This window comes from Lepidochelys olivacea (assembly GCF_965140295.1).
Source record: "Lepidochelys olivacea isolate rLepOli2 genome assembly, chromosome: 6".
Classification (NCBI taxonomy): Eukaryota; Metazoa; Chordata; order Testudines; family Cheloniidae; genus Lepidochelys; species Lepidochelys olivacea.
The window spans coordinates 46,547,403-46,568,306 of record NC_140416.1 but is presented as its reverse complement, the minus strand read 5'-3'; the positions used below and the strand labels follow the sequence as shown (position 1 = coordinate 46,568,306).

General features: G+C 44.0%; 1 protein-coding gene across 1 annotated transcript in view; it reads left to right on the top strand.

The window, feature by feature from the left end:
* SHANK2 (SH3 and multiple ankyrin repeat domains 2) overlaps positions 1-20,904 on the top strand; it is a 618,929-nt gene that overhangs the window by 96,388 nt on the left and 501,637 nt on the right. The window lies entirely within an intron of this gene.

The following is a 20,904-nucleotide window of genomic DNA, read 5'->3' as shown; positions in this document are numbered from 1 at the left end:
TTATGATTAATTCCCTGGATAATCTTGGGCATTCTTGAGTGCTGTTTCCTAAATTAGCATTTTGATAATTGACAGTAGGCGTCACACTTTATAAATTTATTTTTATTTTCAATGATGATTATATAGATAGCACGTCTGCAGAACAGAATTTATGTCATTTCATGCTGCCATTTATGGTATATGCATGTTAAAAGCTGAAACTATTTCTTCAGTTGACAGGGAGGGGTTAACTCTCTCATCTTGATAGAGGAAGGCTCTTAGGCTATGACTGCACTAGAGAGCTTACACTGGCACAGCTGCACTGATGCAGCTGCGATGCTGTAGTGCTTCTAGTGCAAACGCTCTAAACCACCGTTGGGAGAGAGCTCTCCCGTTGACTTAATCGCTCCAGCCTCCGTGAGTGGCAGTAGCTATGTGGGTAGGAGAAGCTCTCCCACTGACATAGCACGGTCCACTCCAGCGCTTAGGTCGATGCAACTTTTTCACGCCCCTGAGCGACATAACTTACACCCACTGAAGCTGTAGCATGTACCCCCCCCCAAAAAAATTATTTGCTTCCGGTCAACCTGAAACTAAAATTTTTTAGCAAAATGAAAAAGTCAAAAAACTGTTGCTTCACGTCAAACTTGTTCAGACTGGAAATGAAACATTTCATTTTATCTGAGTTTTTTTAACCTTTTTAAAAAATAAAATGGAAATACATTTTGAAAAAAAGAGCCCACCTGAGGGTGCATTTTTTGGAAAAATAAAGTTTTGTCCAAAAATTTCACTCAGCTCTAATCTAAGTACTTATATGCACCCCATCACTGCCAAACCACTTTAGGTACCTAAATAAAGGCCAGATTTTTGGAAGTGTTCAGCACCCAGCTGTTCCTCTGGTGACATTTGTGGCCAGGTTATTCTGAAAGTCTGGCCCAAATGATGGACCCTGAGCTCTTTTTAAAATTTCAGCCCAACGTCACATAAATCTGTGGTGGAGTTGAGAACTGTGCCCAAATCCTCTGGCTTTCTAGAGCACTGCTTGAAACATGCAACCATCCCCTACTCTGGTTCCCACTGAAGTCAGTGGCAGAACTCCCATTGACTTGTATGGTACAGGATTAGGTTGTATACTGTTTAATGATTGGGGTCTAAGAAGGGGAAGTGCTGTGGGGTGGTGGGTCTTGAATAAGAAAAGGAGGTTCTCTAAGAAGAAGCAGGAGTTGAGGAGAGTCAGGGTGGTTTTCCTGTTTTACTCTGGAACTTGGTTGCATTGAGCCTGCAGACTTTTGTTGTGGATTTGGCAGAAGGAAGTCCTGTTGTGTTTGACACTTAAATGGATCATATGTAAAAATATTTATTCTTATGGCTTGCAATAAAGTCCTCCAGTGTGGTTTTTAGAGTCTACCTTGGCATGACTAGAACTCCATTCCTGCTTCCACCAGCCCATCTTTTGATTAAAATGGCTACCTCAAGTCAGTTTTACGCTTAATTATTGTTATACCTTAATTGTATTGGTGCTTTGCAGCATGGTTCTTGATTTTTATTGTTTAATGACTTAGGCCCCAGAACTTTGATCTGATCTGAGCAGGTAGATTCCTACACCTGAGCATAGCCCCACTGTCCTGCCCACTTCAAAATGTTTAAATTTGTTAACTCTGGACCGAAAATGGATTTTGTGAATATGGGCCATTTTGCTGGCTTCATAGAACTGCATTGCCTGCTAATAGCTTCGTTACAACACAAAATTCTCTTCATGTGAATGGCGGAAACTGAGTATTGTGCTTTATTTAGCAGTGACATTTCAAAGGCTTATATAAAGGTGTTGATGAGGTGCAACTGCTTTGCTTTGCTGTTACTTTGTTGTCATAGATTTAATTTAGCTTTTTTATTTTGTCCATGCCATATCCATCTCCCACACATTTCAGTTCTCAATAGACAACTGTAGTATTACTAAAGGATTTGAATTCCATTTATCAGTGCTCCTTTGCTCTTAAAGAGTGCTAGAAAGATACTAGCTGAGTTGAAGAACTCTCAGTTCATGAATTATTTCTGATATGTAACAATAATAAAGCTATTTGACAACGCTTTCTACTTCTAGTCCTACCCATCTCAAAACACTTTACAAACATTAATAAACCAGATGCAGCTTTCAATTACTCCAGATTCGGGCTGGTTGAAAAATGTCCATCAAAACTTTTTTTTCAACAGAAGATTGGGTTTTCGATTAAACAATAATTTCAGCAGAAAGTATCTGCTTTCCTCAAAATGTTCATGTTTTTATAGGGAAAAAACTCCTCCAAAATGTTCCGGGTTTGGGTTTTTGTTTTTCCAACACAAATGCATTTTTTTCTCCTTTTCATCAAAAATGTACATAAAAATAAACCCAATTTTCCAAACAACTGTAACTCCAGATGTACACTGGCAGTGAGATCAAAAGTAAGCCCAATATATTCAATACCACTGTGATGGTAGGACTGCATTATTGTTTCCATTTTACTGGCCAGAAACTGAGACTTAGAAAGGTTAAGTGAAGTGTCCTAGGTTACACTTAAAGGCTGTGGCAGAGCCAGGAATAGATTTCAAATCTCCAGTTCTGTATTTTAGCTACAAGCCAAACACAATCTTCTCCCCCACTCCCTATATAATTACAATTACTCTAGAAAAGATGTTTTAAAATTATACTGCTTAATCAAAGGAGAACAAAATTGCATCAAATTACTTTTGTGTTTTGGTTCTTGACTATCATTTCAGAATAGAGGTTCAGACTAAATCAGCTTTTTAAAAAAAGCTAATTTCAGTACTTTGAATAAATGGCTGATTTTCTATTTTTAACAAAGGCTTATCCTCCTTCTACAGTGACTGTGTGTTCATCACTTTTATTTCATTGTGCATGTTAGATCAAACATTGAACATCATAGGGAAAGATGTGTTACTGTACAAAAACCTGTACATTTTCACCAGCTCTGTGAATTTTACCTTCCTATGCTTTTATTCTGACCTGGAACTCTAACATATTTGTCAGCTGCAGCAGCATAAATATTGTAAGCCTTGAAAAGGCTTCAGCAAACTCACTGAAGCTTATAAGTTTCAGAGTAGCAGCCGTGTTAGTCTGTATTCGCAAAAAGAAAAAGAGTACTTGTCCACAAGTACTCCTTTTCTTTTTGAAGCTTATAAGTAGTTCTATTTTTCAACGGTTGCAGTAGTTCTTTATTTGTCTATTTATGGTAATATAGTCATTTCTTGTTGTCTCTGTTCATTGTCTCTGTTATTTGAGGAATATGTTATCCTTACTGCATGTGTGTAGCACACATTACAGCAAGTGAAGATTGTGTTCACACCAAGAAAAGGCATTAAACTAAGTATATAAAATAATTTCTGAAATCATTTCTAGTACCAAGGAAATGGAGGGCACAGACTGCTTCAACACAGTTTACACATAAACAGCACAATTATTACAAAAAGCTGTTTTATTTTGGTTGCACAGGCAGAGTAAGAAGAAGCCAGGAATGCAAAATGTATGGCCAAGAGCCACATTAACTCAGCCATGTTGTACTTCCTGTATATTTTAGGGTAGATATTTTATGAGAAAAATAGTGTAATGCAATGGGCCAAACTGTATTTGGCCTTTGAGTGAGTGTATAGTTGAAGGAAAGCTGTGAAGAATCTCCCCGGTTGCCCTTAAGCCCTTTGTGTAGAAGCAGGGCTGAGTTGTAATCTCTTTGAGGCAGGGACTGTCATTTACTATGTGTCTGGGCAGTGTTTAGCACAATAAGGTCTCCAACCTGCTCAAGACCTCTCTAGATATTATTGCAGTAGAAATAAATAATAGTAAGTACAGTCTTTGCATTTTCTTGACTATGGGGAGTATTTCCTGCTAGTGTCCTGGGGTGCAGGTCACCCTTAAAGAATGGGAAGCAAGTAGGATCAGGCCTCTTTTCCCAGGAAAGAGTTTGCACCTTCTTAAGTGAAGGGACAGCAGCGGAGATTGTGTCCCTGCCTGACTCATGGTGCAGCCATGTGACTTTACTTAGAGCTGTGTTTAAAATGGCCGTAAGAGACATATTTAACATGAAAGAGGTGACTAGACAATAGTATACATAATGAGTGTGGTCAAATTAATATTTTATGAGATCCTTTGCTTTTGTGTTTCCTGACAATTTGTGATTTTAACAGTGTGTCTTTAAAGTTGCTCTCACTCAGATTTTTACATTTAATTTCCTTGGTATTTTAAGAACAATGAATAATTAAAAAAAAATTCCAAATTACTCAAACTGCAGTACTTACAAAAGTCACTTATAAGTTCACTGAATCCACAAGTGGTGCTTAACTAGCTGTGCTTGCATGCACAGTACATTCTTAAGTAAACATGAGTAGAAGTAGGCCAGAACTTTAAATCCATATTAAGGCATTTAAACAGGTGACCTAGTTTTCAATAGTGTTGAGCATTAATTTCACTATGTGCTTTGCACTTTTGAAAAATCAGCCCATATATATAGGTGCCTAACTATGGATGTAGGAACCTAAGTTTAGGTTCTCCCCAACCCGCACTCCCCTCTTAAAAAGAAAATCTTGGTCTTAAGGTCTTTTTTCTGTGGTGCACTCTCAGTACATAGTTTTCAAAAGGGTATGTTTTGGTTAACTAATGGATAGATAAGGAGTACTTGTGGCACCTTAGAGACTAACCAATTTATTTGAGCATAAGCTTTCGTATACCTCCACCCACCCCACACTCCTGCTGCAGGAGAGTGAGTTTGTGTGTGTGTGTGTTTTTTGAGGAGGAGGTGTGAGAAAACCTGGATTTGTGCTGGAAATGGCCCACCTTGATTTTCATACACACTGTAAGGAGAGTGGTCACTTTGGATAAGCTATTACCAGCAGGAGAGTGAGTTTGTGTGTGTGGTTTTTGGAAAAAGGGGCGGGGGGTGAGAGAACCTGGATTTGTGCTGGAAATGGCCCACCTTGATTATCATACACATTGTAAAGAGAGTGGTCACTTTGGATGGGCTATTACCAGCAGGAGAGCGAGTTTGTGTGTGGGGGGGTCGGAGGGTGAGAAAACCTGGATTTGTGCTGGAAATGGCCCAACTTGATTATCATACTCATTGTAAGGAGAGTGATCACTTTAGATAAGCTATTACCAGCAGGAGAGTGAGGTGGGAGGAGGTATTGTTTCATGGTCTCTGTGAATATAATGTCTTCTGCAGTTTCCACAGTATGCATCCGATGAAGTGAGCTGTAGCTCACGAAAGCTTATGCTCAAATAAATTGGTTAGTCTCTAAGGTGCCACAAGTACTCCTTTTCTTTTTGCGAATACAGACTAACACGGCTGTTACGCTGAAACCTAATGGATAGATATATTTCAAAACACACAAAGACTCATCTCTAATGAGGACTGTGTCTCTGAGTTTTTGTGAATATGTCAAGTTTCAAATTTCACCTCTCTTTCAGTAGCCGTGGTTTTACTAAAAAAAAAAAAAAAAAAAGTAGTGAAATTTTCTTTTAAGTGTTTTAGTTTATTCACTACCCCATAACTCAAAAACAACTCAATAAGATTTCTCTTAAACTTTTCAAAAATCTTTGAAAGTTGTGGATCTGTGTGTGAAATCAGGGAATTACAATACACATTGTATTGCAATTTCTCAGTTATAACTGTTGTGACTGCACAATCATTGTGATATAAAGATGTAAATGTGTACTTATTTGCATACATATTTCTCCTGATGACTCTTTTGGAGTTAAATCACTCTTATTTTCTGGTTTTAATGGTGAATGGTCTAGGGCATCGTGGTGCATCCTTCTTTGTATCACGTACTGACCTACTGTCCCTTTACCCCTACCAAAAAGGTTATTACCTCCAAGACCATTCCATGGAACAGCTGATGGGGTTGAGGGAAAGCGTAATTGCAAGCGTGTTCAAATATCACCTTACCTCAGATGGGCTGGCAACAGAGTATTGGCCTGAGAATGAGCATGAGGTCTGCAGAGATCATTCAAGACACCGGTCAAACTTGACTTATTTTTATAACGAAACTCAAACTTTGTTCCTCAGCTTCTTAAGTTTGCCTCTCTTTCAAACTTGCTGTCGTAAAAAAAATCATCGAGCTTTTAACTACTTGAAGCTATATTCTATATCTCTGAACTGCAATTTGCTCTCTTTCCTCAAACTCTTAGAAGTGGCAGTAAGTGTTTTAGTGTAGTGATTGGAAGGTAGAGTCTTCAGTCTGCCCTCAGAACTGCCTTTCATTTCCTCAAGCAGAAACTAGATTCTAAGTTGAATTCATTCACTTAATAATTCTAGATAGCCTATTATTAGTCATGTATTGTGTGTAACTTTCATGTGCATGGGGATGAATGCAGAGCACAGTGCCCAGCCAAGTGCTGGGCAGATGTTTTAGAGGATGTAAAGGAGAAGAATACTCCTCGGCCTAAGATATGGAACCTCTGTGGCCTCTGCCGCAGAACCATCCCTATGTGGGGAGTGGGGAACAGGAAGATCTGCATAGGGGCTTCTCCTCTGACACGTTTCCAACTTGGACCCAACCACATTCTGTACCCTCATGCTTTGTCTTCCCTTCTACATCTCCTCCATTATTAATGCCTGCAGAACTTCCCCAGAGGAAGGAACTAGTTTTACCCTTAAGTGCATGGTTAAGCATTTGTTTAGTGTGTTTTTCATGAATCGTATTCATTACCCACTTGCACATACTAAAATGCCATTGGAAGGTTCAGCACCAGTTATGCTTCTCAGGTGCTTCTTGCTTATGTTTTTATTACACACTATGTAAAATTTAGAGCAAATCCCTGCTTTCTTTTTCTTACTGTTGGAAATCCTTTTTTTTTTTTTTTTTTTTTTTTTTTTTATGGTATAGGAGCTACAGATGCTGCTCTCTTGTGATCTAAAAGTTCTCTCCTCTGGTTTTACTAGTTTTGTAAACCTCAATTTTTCATGTCAGAAAGATCAGCAGCCTCTTCACGAGATGATCCTTTCTCTAGGTAGCTTGCTTATTATTTACATGTGCTTAAAAATGGACATTCGGATCAGGTTGTGGTTGTAAGATTGTTGGGATGTGAAAGATTGTGGCCTCCTTGGAACAGGAATTGTTGTTCCTCTGCATTGTGCCCAGTGCTGAGCACTTTGTAAATGCTAAATAAATAATAGTAAACGGTTACACATCAAGCCAAATATTTGTCTGTGCCAAGGTGCCCTTAATATTTTTGTTGTTCTTTGATTCTTCTTAAAAATGTCTTTAAAAGAGCATTTTTGTGAACTAAACTATGAACTAAAGATTCTGAATGGGGCTGCAAAGATGCACTGAGGGCAGAATTTGGCTCCTATGGGGTAGTTGGGTTGGGTATGGGGTATTCTAATGTGAGAGGCTGAAAATAGCAATAGGAACTTGGAGAAGAAGGTGCCAGAAGAATGTGGTATTTGTAGGCATTTAGTTATAGGCCAGGTCTACACTACATACCTATATTGGTATAACTACCTTGCTCAGGAGTGTGAAAAATCCACACCCCTGAGCAATGTAGTTACAGTGATATAACCCCGTGTATAGACAGTGCTGTGTCAGTCCGAGAGCTTCTCTTGCAGACATACCTAGCACCTCATTGGGAGGTTGATTAACTACGCTGACGAGAAGAGCCACTGTAGCGCAGTATGTGAAGACAAGCCAAGAGAGACTGAAATAGTGCTGCAAATGTTGTGAGAGGCTGGACAACAGAGATTAAGGTCTTGTCTATGCTACAAAGTTTTCTTGGCAAAAGCTGCATTTTGCCGACAAAACAGGGGAGATGTCCACACTACAAAGCTACTTTTGGCAGCAAAACTCTGTTGTTTTGCGGTCAAAAATAAAACCACCTCAACGAGAGGCATAAAGCCTTTTGCTGCAAAGTTAAAGCGACAAAACCTAAGTGTACACACTGCTGTTTGTTTTGTCGACAGAGCTGGCTTCTGCCAGTATCCCACAATGCCTGCCATGACTGCTCTGCTCAGTGTTTTGATCTCTGCTGCCCTGCAGGCATGTGCCCCTTCCCTTTCAAAGCTTCCAGAAAGTATCTGACAACTGAGCATGCTCCTCCCTTTGGGGAACAAAGAGCAAATAATTAGAGTGGAATGCGTCTGGTCTGCCCTGCACTGGGAACACAGCAGCAGCCTGAAGTGGGGGCGGGGGGGGGGAGGTGGGAGGGAGGGAAGAAAGATTGCTGTGCAGGCAGGCAGAGCGGGCTGCTTTGGGAGAGAGGGGCTGACTTGGGGTGGGGGTGTCCCCCTCCTTCCTCAGGATAGGTCGGTCAGCCTGCTGTCTCTCCTGTCACAGACACACCACTCTCCTCTCTCTCTCCCACACACTTCAGTTGAAAAAGCAGCTGACAATCTACTAGGATGCTCCCCGAATGATGGGATTGAGAAACCTGCATCATGTGATGCTGTACCTGCCCCATGAGGCATTGCAAACACCTTCCCAAAGCACCCTGCCCCAGTTGCACAGTGGGAATAGCTATCACAGCACACTGCTCCCTGTGTCGATGCAAGAGCTGCTAGTGTGGATGCACTTGCTGACGCAAGGAGCACAGTGCGGACACGCAACAGCGATTTTAATGAAAGAACTTTAATTAAAGCGGCATAACTTTTGCGAACAAAACTTTGTAGTGTAGACAAGGCCTAAGTCATCTATTAGCCAGCCAGAAGCAGAAAAGGTGTTAATGGGCTGCTTTACCTTGAATGGTCCCTTATAATATGTGGTAACTACTTATGAGGACAATCTATTCAACCTTCCATTTTGCTGTGACGCTGGCAGTTCCTTTACCAGACCTGAAGAAGAGCTCTGTGTGGCTCAAAAGTTTGTCTCTCTCACCAACAGAAGGTGATCCAATGGAAGATATTCCCTCACCCACCTTCTGTCATAGCAGAAAAGACAAGAGTGCAAGCAGGATTTGTTCTGGGGTGAGCCCTTGTGGAAGGAAGTGGTTATTGCAGATTAGAAATAGGGTTGATAAGGGACAGAGCAGTGAAAACAATTTTAGAAAAGGGAGAAGTTAATTGGAAACTATTTTAAATAGGAAGCAGCTTCACATTGTTAAACACAATCACAGTGGAACCTAGAAAATTCCTTATATGGAAAACTAGCTTTATTTTATAGAGAATAGGGTTTGAAAATCTGTGATGTAGATCACGGGTAGTGATCAATGGCTCCATGTCTAGTTGGCAGCCGGTGTCAAGTGGAGTGCCCCAGGGGTTGGTCCTGGGGCCGGTTTTGTTCAATATCTTCATAAATGATCTGGAGGATGGTGTGGATTGCACTCTCAGCAAATTTGCGGATGATACTAAACTGGGAGGAGTGGTAGATACGCTGGAGAGCAGGGATAGGATACAGAGGGACCTAGACAAATTGGAGGATTGGGCCAAAAGAAATCTGATGAGGTTCAGTAAGGATAAGTGCAGGGTCTTGCACTTAGGACGGAAGAACCCAATGCACAGCTACAGACTAGGGACCGAATGGCTAGGCAGCAGTTCTGCGGAAAAGGACCTGGGGTGACAGTGGATGAGAAGCTGGATATGAGTCAGCAGTGTGCCCTTGTTGCCAAGAAGGCCAATGGCATTTTGGGATGTATAAGTAGGGGCATAGTGAGCAGATCGAGGGACGTGATCGTCCCCCTCTATTCGACATTGGTGAGGCCTCATCTGGAGTACTGTGTCCAGTTTTGGGCCCCACACTACAAGAAGGATGTGGATAAATTGGAAAGAGTCCAGCGAAGGGCAACAAAAATGATTAGGGGTCTGGAACACATGACTTATGAGGAGAGGCTGAGGGAACTGGGATTGTTTAGTCTGCAGAAGAGAAGAATGAGGGGGGATTTGATAGCTACTTTCAACTACCTGAGAGGTGGTTCCAGAGAGGATGGTTCTAGACTATTCTCAGTGGTAGAAGAGGACAGGACAAGTAGTAATGATCTCAAGTTGCAGTGGGGGAGGTTTAGGTTGGATATTAGGAAAAACTTTTTCACTAGGAGGGTGGTGAAACACTGGAATGCATTGCCTAGGGAAGTGGTGGAATCTCCTTCCTTAGAAGTTTTTAAGGTCAGGCTTGACAAAGCCCTGGCTGGGATGATTTAATTGGGGATTGGTCCTGCTTTTGAGCAGGTGGTTGGACTAGATGACCTCCTGAGGTCCCTTCCAACCCTGATATTCTATGATTCTATGATTCTATGTAGAAGAACTGTAAAGCATAATTACCGGTAAGTCTTACTTATTTGAGCCATAAATTAAGAGCAGTCTGAATACAATGTGTCCTATGTGAGAGGCAGTTAGTATCTATAATACTCTCCAGAACTTTTATAGAGAGGACACGGTGCCTGGTTTTTGACCAAAAATCAGGTTGAAAAGAAGACCTGGAAGTGTCCAGTCAGATGTACCGACCGGACGCCAAAAATCCAGATACTGCAGGGTGAGGGGAGATGCTAGATCATTAACCTACGCTAGCCCCTGCTTAGCCAGTCCTGTCTCCTACCTGCAGCCAGGCTCCTTGTCAGTCTGCAGCATCTTCCATGCCAGCCTCAGAGCAGAGGGAGCCTAGGCAGGGGAGGGAGGGAGGTGGAGACGATTCAGTGAGCGATAGGGGAGGAGGGAAGAGAAGTGAGTGACGGAGGTGAGGCCTTGGGGAAAAAGGGGAGCTGGGGCAGGGAGTTGGAGGAAGAGGTGGAGGAAGCAGGTGGGGCCTCAAGGAAAGAGGCAGAGCATTGGTGGAAGAGGCAGAGAAGTGCTGGGCCTCATGGTCCAGTTATGAACAATTAGAAAGGTGGCAACCCTGGAGCCAAGGTTCTGGAATAGTAAAGTATCTCGTTTTACCCAACATCTGATGCCATTCCTCTTTGTAAAACATCATATTCCCTGCATCTTTTCCTGTTTCTCTTTTTTAATGTACAACTTCCCCAAATCAGGCTAAAACCTTTTGCCAGTGTGACCTGTTTTGCTGTGTTCCTGCTGAGAGCTGTGCAGTGTGACTGAAGTTTATATTTGCATGGTTATCATTATTTATTGCAGTCACGCCTAGGAGTGGCATGAGGAGTGTAGTACTCCCTCTTCCTTTCAACAGGATGTTTGATCATTCACAAAAATCCTGTGGAGTCCTCTTTTAGATATTAGTTGAATAATTTATAGCTGGAACATGAATTAAAATAATATTCCCAGTGCAGCCTCCCCCCGCCCTGATTTCTACATAATTTACTGTGTGAGCCATAGTTGAGAAGGTGGATATTACTTCTCTAATGCCATTCTTTCTGTTAAATCAAATGTTTTTATCTTAGCAAGTAGAGCTGGACTAAGGGCAGGTCTAAACTTAAAACACTGCATTGGCACAGCTGCACTGCTGAAGCACATAAGTGAAGACGCTCCTACACAGATGGGAGAGCTTCTCCCATAGGTGTAGTTAATCCACCTCTCCGAGAGGTGGTAGCCATTTGAATGGGAGAAGCTCTCCCATCGATGTAGCACTGTCTACGTGGTGGTGGTGATGGTGTTGGGGGGGGCGGGTTAAGTTAATAAAACTACATTGTTTGGAGGGGTGGATTTTTCACATCCCTGCGTGAAGTAGTTATACCAGTACAGGGCTATAGTTTAGATGTGATCTAATGGAACGTCTACACTTAAAATGCTACAGTGTAGACACTACCTACACTGACAGGAGGGATTCTCCCGTTAGTGCAGGTAATCCACCTCCATCGACCCCGTGCTGTCTCTACCAGGGATTAGGTTGGTATCGCTACATCCCTCAGGGGTATGTGTGGATTTTTCACACCTCTGAGAGACATCGCTATACCGATGGAGGGCCAGGTCTACACTACACACTTACTTCGGTATGAAAAATCCACACCCCTGAGCGATGTAGTTATACCGATCTTGATCCCCCTGTGTAGACCATAGGGCTTTCCACTGACGTAGCTACTGTCTCTCATGGAGGTGGAGTTGTTAAGCTGATGGGAGACTTGTCTCCCATCAGCTTAGAGCGTCTTCACCAGATGCAAGTTTGTAGTGTAGACCTGCCCTAAATTCTTAGTGGAGACCAGGCCTAAGATGATTAGAACTGAAGAGCTCATCCAGTTACTCTGCCACTGTCAGAGAGCTCACTGTCCTGCAGTGAAGTCGGGGAAAGTTAAAACCTCATTGAGATGGATAGGTATGAACTCACCCTTCTGTTAACAGAACTGTAAGAATAAGTCCACATCCAAGACAAAAGGAGTGTGTGAACCTGCCTAGGAGCTTTTGGCAGAGTAACATTTTGGGTCTGAGATTATGTGTGCAGGAAGGCAGAAGAGAAAAGTTTGTAAAAGACAAGAACAGAGAGAGAGAGAGAGAGAGGCAAAAAGCATGAATGCCAAGCAGTAGCCTGTGAACACAGTGTGACCCTGGGAAAAAGCTATGTTTTTGGGTCATGACAAGGACTTAACAAATGCAGAATTGGGTATGATGGCATGAGGGGGATGAACCCAGCTTGGTGTAGTTCCCCATCGCTCCATAACGGACGCACTAACAGACAAAAGCCCCATATTACAGTTACACTTCATAATAGTACCCAGGAAAAGAGATCCCGTTATTGGGTTATAACCAAGTCAAGCCCGTGGTCTCATCAAAAGGGTGCACTCTTTAAAGGGGTAGGGGACTACTATAATTGAGGAAGAGTTTGAGGACATCTTCCATGGGATAGGGATGCTCTCAAAAGAGTACAGTATAGATATGAAAGGGGTTCAAAAGCAGGACAAGAGACATTTTATGCTGGTCTCAAATGAACAGGCATTGAAGAAGTTGTTAAGGCTTGTCATATATGCCAATAATACAGGCCAAGTCAAGTGAAAGAGCTCATAGAATCATAGAATATCAGGATTGGAAGGGACTTCAGGAGGTCATCTAGTCCAACCCCCTGCTCCAAGCAGGACCAACACCAACTAAATAGAACGCAGCCAGGGCTTTGTCAAGCCTGATCTTAAAAACCTCTAAGGAAGGAGATTCCACCACCTCCCTAGGTAACACATTCCAGTGTTTCACCACCCTCCTAGTGAAAAAAAGTTTTTCCTAATATCCAGCCTAAACCTCCCCCACTGCAACTTGAGACCATCATTCCTTGTTCTGTCATCTGCTACCACTGAGAACAGTCTAGATCGGTGGCACAGCAAAAATTTCCTTTTGTTGGCCGGGAAAAAAATATGCACTTCTAGACTATATTATTCTCAGTTCCCTGAGATAGCCTTACTAGAAGATACTACCACTAAACAAATAATTGTGCATATAAAATCAAATGCTATTTGTTCTATAATAATGCCATGAACAAAAGCCCTCTGTACAAACAACTATTACATTTTCAAAACCCAGATGTGTGAAACAGCCTTTTAAGATGTGAGATTAAGACCCAAAATGAGAGAGACAACAATAAATAAAAGCAAGAAGCTTGAACTGGTGTATAGTCAATTTCTTCCGCACACCTTGGGTTTTCCATAACATTGATTAGTTCATGGAGGATAGGTCCATTAATGGCTATTAGCTAGGATGGTGAGGGATGCAACAACATGCTTTGATTGTCCCTAGCTTCTGTTTACCAAAAGTTGGGAATGGATGACAGGGGATAGATTACTCAGTGATTGCCTCTTCATTCCCTCTGAAGCACCTGGCATTGGCCACTTTTGGAAGACAGGATCCTGGGCTAGATGGAACATGGTCTGACCCAGTATGGTCATTATGTTCATATGTTCTTAGTTTAATCATTTTATAATTTCTAGTGCCAGTGTTCAAGCAGTGAAATAACACCAGTTTCCCATGGGATGGCTACAGATTTCTGTGTGAATAATGATATATCCTATAATGTGTTATATTTTAAATCCACTCTCTGCCTCTTTCACGTGTGCCCTGCATTGAAGTGTGAAAAATACTGTACCTAAACCGCAAAGTTCTCTGCTCCAGTACAAAGTATTCACTGAAAATGGAAACTTGCTCTCACAACCTATTTTCCCTGCCCTTTCCTGAAGCAAAGCAATATTGAGTGGGAAGTGGGGTGGGAGCTGAGTAAGGTAGCAGAACAGTTTTGTGGAAGGTAAGGGAACAGAGTCTGGTAGTACTCAAAGAGCTCTTTGCAATCTTTTGCATTGATCCTGCTGGCCCTTCCACCAATACACACTCCCCTGGAAGTGAAAGAAAAGGTTTGTGAAAGGTTCCATAGGATAAGCTGTATGGTGTTCCTTGTTCTGATCCCGTCAAAGAAGCTTTGCCTGGCCTGTTGAAGAGAAAGGTTCAAGTTGGACAGTGAATTCTGTTAGCACCTGTGAGGAGTTGAAGTGAGTTGCCTTTGGTGGAATGAGAGTGTTCCTGCTTCTGAGACAGCCCTCTGTTTAGGTTTAGAGAAGCTTTGGGTCTGCAGTTGCTTTATGCAGATCTCATATGACCTGAATGAGCTTAGGATCTCTGTGTTAGACTGTATTTTATAAGAAACACTCAGGCCATGTCTACACTACGAAAGTACTCCCATTTTACAGAAGTCAATTTTTGGGAACAGATTGTATAAAGTGGAGTGCATGCATCCACACTAAGCACATTAATTTGGCGGTGTGCATCCACAGTACTTTGGCAAGCATTGACATTCCAAGCAGCGCACTGTAGGTAGCTATCCCGCATGTGACACGGTCAGGCCAGATGGCTACAGGAGAGTGACAGAAGGCAGATGTATTAGCCCCAGGTTAAGTAGGTCCCTTTTCCCTGACTAAGGTAACAGGGAACGTTCCAGAGCAATCAGGAACTTTCTAGAAACAATTAAGGCAGACAGGCTGATTAGAACACCTGCAGCCAATCAAGAAGCTGCTAGAATCAATTAAGGCAGGCTAATCAAGGCACCTGTGTTTAAAAAGGAGCTCACTTCAGTTTGTGGTGTGCGTGCGAGGAGCTGAGAGCAAGAGGCACAAGAAGCTGAGAGTAAGAAGGCGTACCACTGGAAGTCTGAGAAGTACAAGCATTATCAGACATCAGGAGGAAGGTCCTGTGGTGAGAATAAAGAAGGTGTTGGGAGGAGGCCATGGGGAAGTAGCCCAGGGAGTTGTAGCTGTCACTCAGCTGTTACGGGAGCCATTGTAAACAGCTGCAATCCACAGGGTCCTGGGCTGGAACCCGAAGTAGAGGGCGGGCCCGGGTTCCCCCCATTCCTCCATTCCCCCAGCTCCCTACTTGATACCGGAGGAGTTGACCTGGACTGTGGATTCCACCAGAGGGGAAGGTCTCTGGCCTGTTCCCCGATCCACTAGGTGGATCAGCAGAGACTGTGGGGATTGTTCTTCTTCCTTTTTCCCGTGCTGGCCAATGACGAGGCTAACTGAGTGAACGGCAGATTTGAGCCATGAACATGGCCAAACTGAGGGCTGCTGTGAACCTCTGAGGTGAGCAAATCCACCAATAAGCGCAGGACCCACAAAGGCAGAGGAGGAACTTGGTCACACACAGTTCCCGCAGTCCCCGCTGCCCATTGGAATTCTGGGCTGATCTCCCAATGCCTGATGGGGCAAAAATTTGTCGCAGGTGGTTATGGGTAAATGTCATCAGTCAACCTTCCCTCCTGCCGTGAAAGCAACAGCAGACAATCATTTCATGCCCTTTTCCTTGGATTGCCCGAGCAGACGCCATAGCACAGCAAGCATGGAGCCCATTCAGCTCACCGCAGCAGTTATGACCATTGTAAACACCTCATGCATTATTGTGCAGTTTATGCAGAACCAGCACCTGAAAAACCAGGCGAGGAGGTGACAGAAGCGTGGTGATAAGGACATGAACACAGATTTCTCTAAAACCGCAGTCCCCAGCAATTTGGAGATCATGGTATTACTGGGGCAGGCTCATGCCGTGGAACCCCGATTCTAGGCCTGGGAAACAAGCACAGAGTGGTGGGACCGCATAGTGTTGCAGGTTTGGGATGATTCCCAGTGGCTCCAAAACTTTTGCATGCGTAAGGGCACTTTCATGGAACTTTGTGACTTGCTTTCCCCTGCTCTGAAGCACAAGAAAACCAAGATGAGAGCAGCCCTCACAGTTCACAAGTGAGTGGCAATAGCCCTGTGGAAGCTTGCAACGCCAGACAGCTACCGATCAGTCGGTAATCAATTTGGAGTGGGCAAATCTACTGTGGGGGTTGCTGTGATGCAAGTAGCCAACGCAATCATTGAGCTGCTTCTATCAAAGGTAGTGACTATGGGAAATGTGCAGGTCATACAAGATGGCTTTTCTGCAATGGGATTCCCTAACTGTGGTGGGGCTATAGACGGAAAGCATATCCCTATCTTGGGACCGGACCACCAGGGCAGCCAGTACATAAACCGCATGGGGTACTTTTCAATGTTGCTGCAAGCACTGGTGGATCACAGGGGACGTTTCACCAACATCAGCGTAGGATGGCAGGGAAAGGTTCATGATGCTCACGTCTTCAGGAACTCTGATCTGTTTAAACGGCTGCAGGAAGGGATTTACTTCCCAGACCAGAAAATAACTGTTGGGGATATTGAAATGCCTATAGTTATCCCTGGGGACCCAGCCTACCCCTTAATGCTCTGGCTCATGAAGCCATATACAGGCACCCTGGACAGTAGTCAGGAGCTGTTCAACTATAGGCTGAGCAAGTGCAGAATGGTGGTAGAGGGCCCTGGTGTCTGGCTGTGCGTATTTAGCTGCCAGGCAATTTGCATCAACCTCCCACCCCGCCATAAATGTCTCCCCCTTTCTCTCATAGAGATTGTGGAGCACGCAGCAAGCAGCAATAACAATGGGAATATTGGTTTCGCTGAGGTCTGAGCGAGTCAGTAAACTGCGCCAGCGACACTTTAAACGTCCAAATGCACACTCTACCACCGTTCTGCACTTGCTCAGCCTATAGTTGAACAGCTCCTGACTACTGTCCAGGGTGCCTGCTGCCACCTCTCCTCACGTTCATCGGCCACTTTCCTGTACTCTGCTATTGCGTCCCTCCACACATTCTGCTGAGCTCTGTCAGTGCTGGACGACTGCATGAGCTCAGAGAACATTGCATTGCACATGCGTTTTTTTCACCGCCTTATCTGAGATGGCCTTTCGGACAGAGGAGGGAGGCTTGAAACACTTGCAGCTGCTGGAGGAAAAAAAGGGAGTGAAGTATTTTAAAAAGTACATTTTACAGAACAATGGCTGTACTCTTTCACGGTGAACAACACTATTCGCATTACATAGCACGTGTGATTTTGCTACAAGGTCGCATTTTGCATCTTATATTGAGTGCCTGCGGCTTTGGTGTTAGAGATCACACACGCAGTGCCGGGCAACAGAATTCGGCTTGCAGGCGACCATGATAAGTCATAGTCTTTTGGCTTCTGCAACCTTCATAACAGCAGCGCCCTCCTCTCCCATACCAAGCAAAGCACGCTGAGTTGGCCATTTAGTGCTGCGGTTTTCCTGTTAACGTGCAGCAGCAGAAACCAAACTAACCCCCCCACCCCCAATCCAATTCTTTGGGATGATCGCTTTACCCCTCCCCGCACTGCGTGGCTGGTATCAGGGAAGATCCCTGCTAGCCAAACACGAACAGCTCAGTGCCAATGCCCCCTCTTCCCCCACACCGCGTGGCTAACTGCAGGGAGGATTTCTTTTCAGCCACAGGCAAACAGCCCAGTAGGAACGGCCACCTCTGAATGTCCCCTTAATTAAATTCCCCTATTTCAACCAGGTTACCATGAACGATATCACTCTCCTGAGGATAACACAGAGAGATAAAGAACGGATGTTGCTTGAATGCCAGCAAACACTGGGACCATACGCTGCCAGGCTTTGTCATGCAATGATACCAGATTACTTGCTACTAGCATGGCGTGGTAAAGTGTCCTACCGTGGAGGACAGAATAAGGCTGCTGTCCCCAGAAACCTTCTGCAAACGGGGAGAACGGTGTGCTGTGTGCTCTTCTCAAGCTCGTCCTCCTCATCTTCTCTGTCCACAAAATCCTCAGGCATGGCGGAGAGTACCCCATCATCCGAGTCCACGGACAAGGGTGGGGTAGTGGTAGTGGCCCCCCCCCCCCCAGAATTGCATGCAGCTCAGCGTAGAAGCGACATGTCTGGGCTCTGTGCCAGAGCGTCCGTTTGATTCTTTGGTTTTTTGGTACGCTTGTCTGAGCTCCTTAAGTTTCACACAGCACTGTGTTGCGTCCCTGCTGTAGCCTCTGTCCCTCATGGTCTCAGAGATTTTTTGAAATGTTTTGGCATTTCGTCTTTTGGAATGTAGTTCTGATAGCATGGATTCTTCTCCCCATACAGCGATCAGATCCAGTACCTCCCGTTCGGTCCATGCTGGAGCTCTTTTGCGATTCTGGGACTGCATGGTCACCTGTGCTGATGAGCTCACCTGGTCAAACAGGAAATGAGATTCAAAAGTTCCCGGGGCTTTTTCTGTACACCTGGCCAGTGCATCTGAGTTCAGAGTGCTGTCCAGAGCGGTCACAATGGTGCACTGTGGGATAGCTCCCGGAGGCCAATACCTTCGAATTGCGTACACACTAACCCTAATTCGAAACGGTGATGTCGATTTCAGTGCTAATCCCCTCGTTGGGGAGGAGTACAGAAATCAGTTTTAAGAGCCCTTTATGTAAAAAAAAAAATGGCTTAGTTGTGTGGACGGGTGCAGGGTTAATTTGATTTAATGCTGCCAAATCCCACATAAACTTGTAGTGTAGACCAGGCCTCAGTTTGCTGTCCCCATAGAGTTTTAACCACTGCTTCTATTTAAAATTGTTTCCTGTCTCACTGCACCTTCTAGCTACACCTGTCTGCCAACCTGGATCCATTTGAATGTAGAACTGTCAAAAATCATAGTTGAAGCATGTATGTTCTAGTAGGAATGCCAAGGGCACATTCTAAGGCCTCAGGGACTGGGGGAATGAGGGTTGTAGGATGTTTGAAGTGTTGAGGAGTAATCTTACTCATTTTTTTGGTATAAGCGATATGCCATCCTGGAATTGTTCTTAGATTCAGAGTGGTGCTGGTTGTATTCACAACCTCGCTGAGAACTGGAAGCACTAATTGGTTATATCAGATCCAGTTACTAGTAAATAGGTGACACTAAAAACCAGATCAATACCACCAAGGCCCTTCATAGACATCAACTAGCTACCTTCATGGAATAAGGGTTACACATGGATCTGCTCTGTAGACTCAAAGTTGGCATTGTTACAAGTCCCAATAATTCAAAATGTTGAGACACTCCCATCCAAAAACTATAATCTTGATATTGACTTAAAAATTATGATGAATAATATATCACTTTTTTCTTGGTCTGTGTCACATTGTCTGCAGTGGCTCACGACTGTGAGTGCCAACCTCAGAGCAAACGATCAAAAAGCAGGGCAGACTCCCCAAACTGGTTGTATGTCCTATAATTAGAATTCACCAACTCAGTATACAAATGTGAACTCCTGAAGCACTATAACTGTCTTACCATGGAGTCACAGACGGTCCTCTTGAGAACTCCAGTCTACCTTGCCACCCATGCAAGCTGGACTTAATGATAATGGTTAACATACACAAATGATCACAAAAGATTCAGGTTCTTTCTAGTCCCAAGAGACCAGTCATTTACCCCAGGTCAGTTTGTACCTCAAATCTCACACTGAAGACCATGCTTATAGCCATTAACTAAGGATTATTAACTAAGGATTTATTAACTAGGAAAAAGAAATGAGAGCGTTATTTACAGGTTAAAACAGGCAACATATATACACAAATGAATTACAGTATATAGTTCCAGAAGTGGCAGAGTTGTAGTAATCTGTCAGCACTGAATGCCCTGGGGATCTGTGCTTTTGTTTCCTACCTCCAGTCTTGTGAGAGACCATACAGCAGAGATGAAGAATCTTCCCGTCAGCTATCTTTATTTCCTTCTTCCAGAATTCAAGCTCATGGCATGAGCTTCCTTGTACATAGCACCTTCATGGGTGTGAGAGGGCCATTAACCCAGGGCTTGTCTACACTGGCAAGTTTCTGCACAGTAAAGCAGCTTTTTGCTCTCAACCTGCAGATGTGTACACACTGCCAAGCCACTTTGCATGCAGAAACTCCTCAGTTGCAGCGCTGCAAAAAACCCACCTTGACAAGAGTTATAAGGCTATTTGCGTAGAGGCTCCAGCGCCCTATTGCCAGTGTGAACACTTGATTGCTTTCTGTGCTGTAATTGGCCTCCGGACTTGTCCCATAATGCCTCAAGTGACTGCTCTGCTCATTGTTTTGAGCTCGGCTGCCCTGGAGACATGCACCCCTTCCCTTTCAAAGCACCATTTCTGACAGCTCTTGAGTGCTGTGCTGATCTGCTCCAGGACACAAAGCAAACCATTAATGTGGAATGCTCATGCTGTTGAACACAGAGGCAGATGTGTGTGTGTGTGTGTGTGAGAGAGAGAGAGAGATTGCTGAGCAGAGAGCCCAGGAACGGAGGCGGGGGCTGATGTTGTGTTATCCTCCTCCCACTGCCTCAGGACTGATTGCTTCCTGCCGCTGTCTGAATTTACAAGACAGCATGCTGACACACCCTCTGTCCCCCAAAACACACTGTCTCTCCTCCCCCACATACACACACACACACTCCCTGTCACGCACTCCCTGCCTGCTTCAGTTGAAAAGCAGCTGGCAATGTAGTAGGATGCCCATGGAACTATGGGATTGGGGAACCTGCATCATGTGACACTGTGCCTGTCCCATGAGGCACTGCAAACCCTTCCCAAAGCACCCTGCGGCCAGTTGCACAGTGGGATAACTACCACAATGCACTGCTGTCTTTGCCGTTGCAAGAGCTGCTAATGTGGATGCACTCCAGTGTCACAAGGAACACCGTGTGGACACGCAACAGTGGTTTAATTCTGGCATTTTAATAAAAGTGGTACAATTTGTGGTG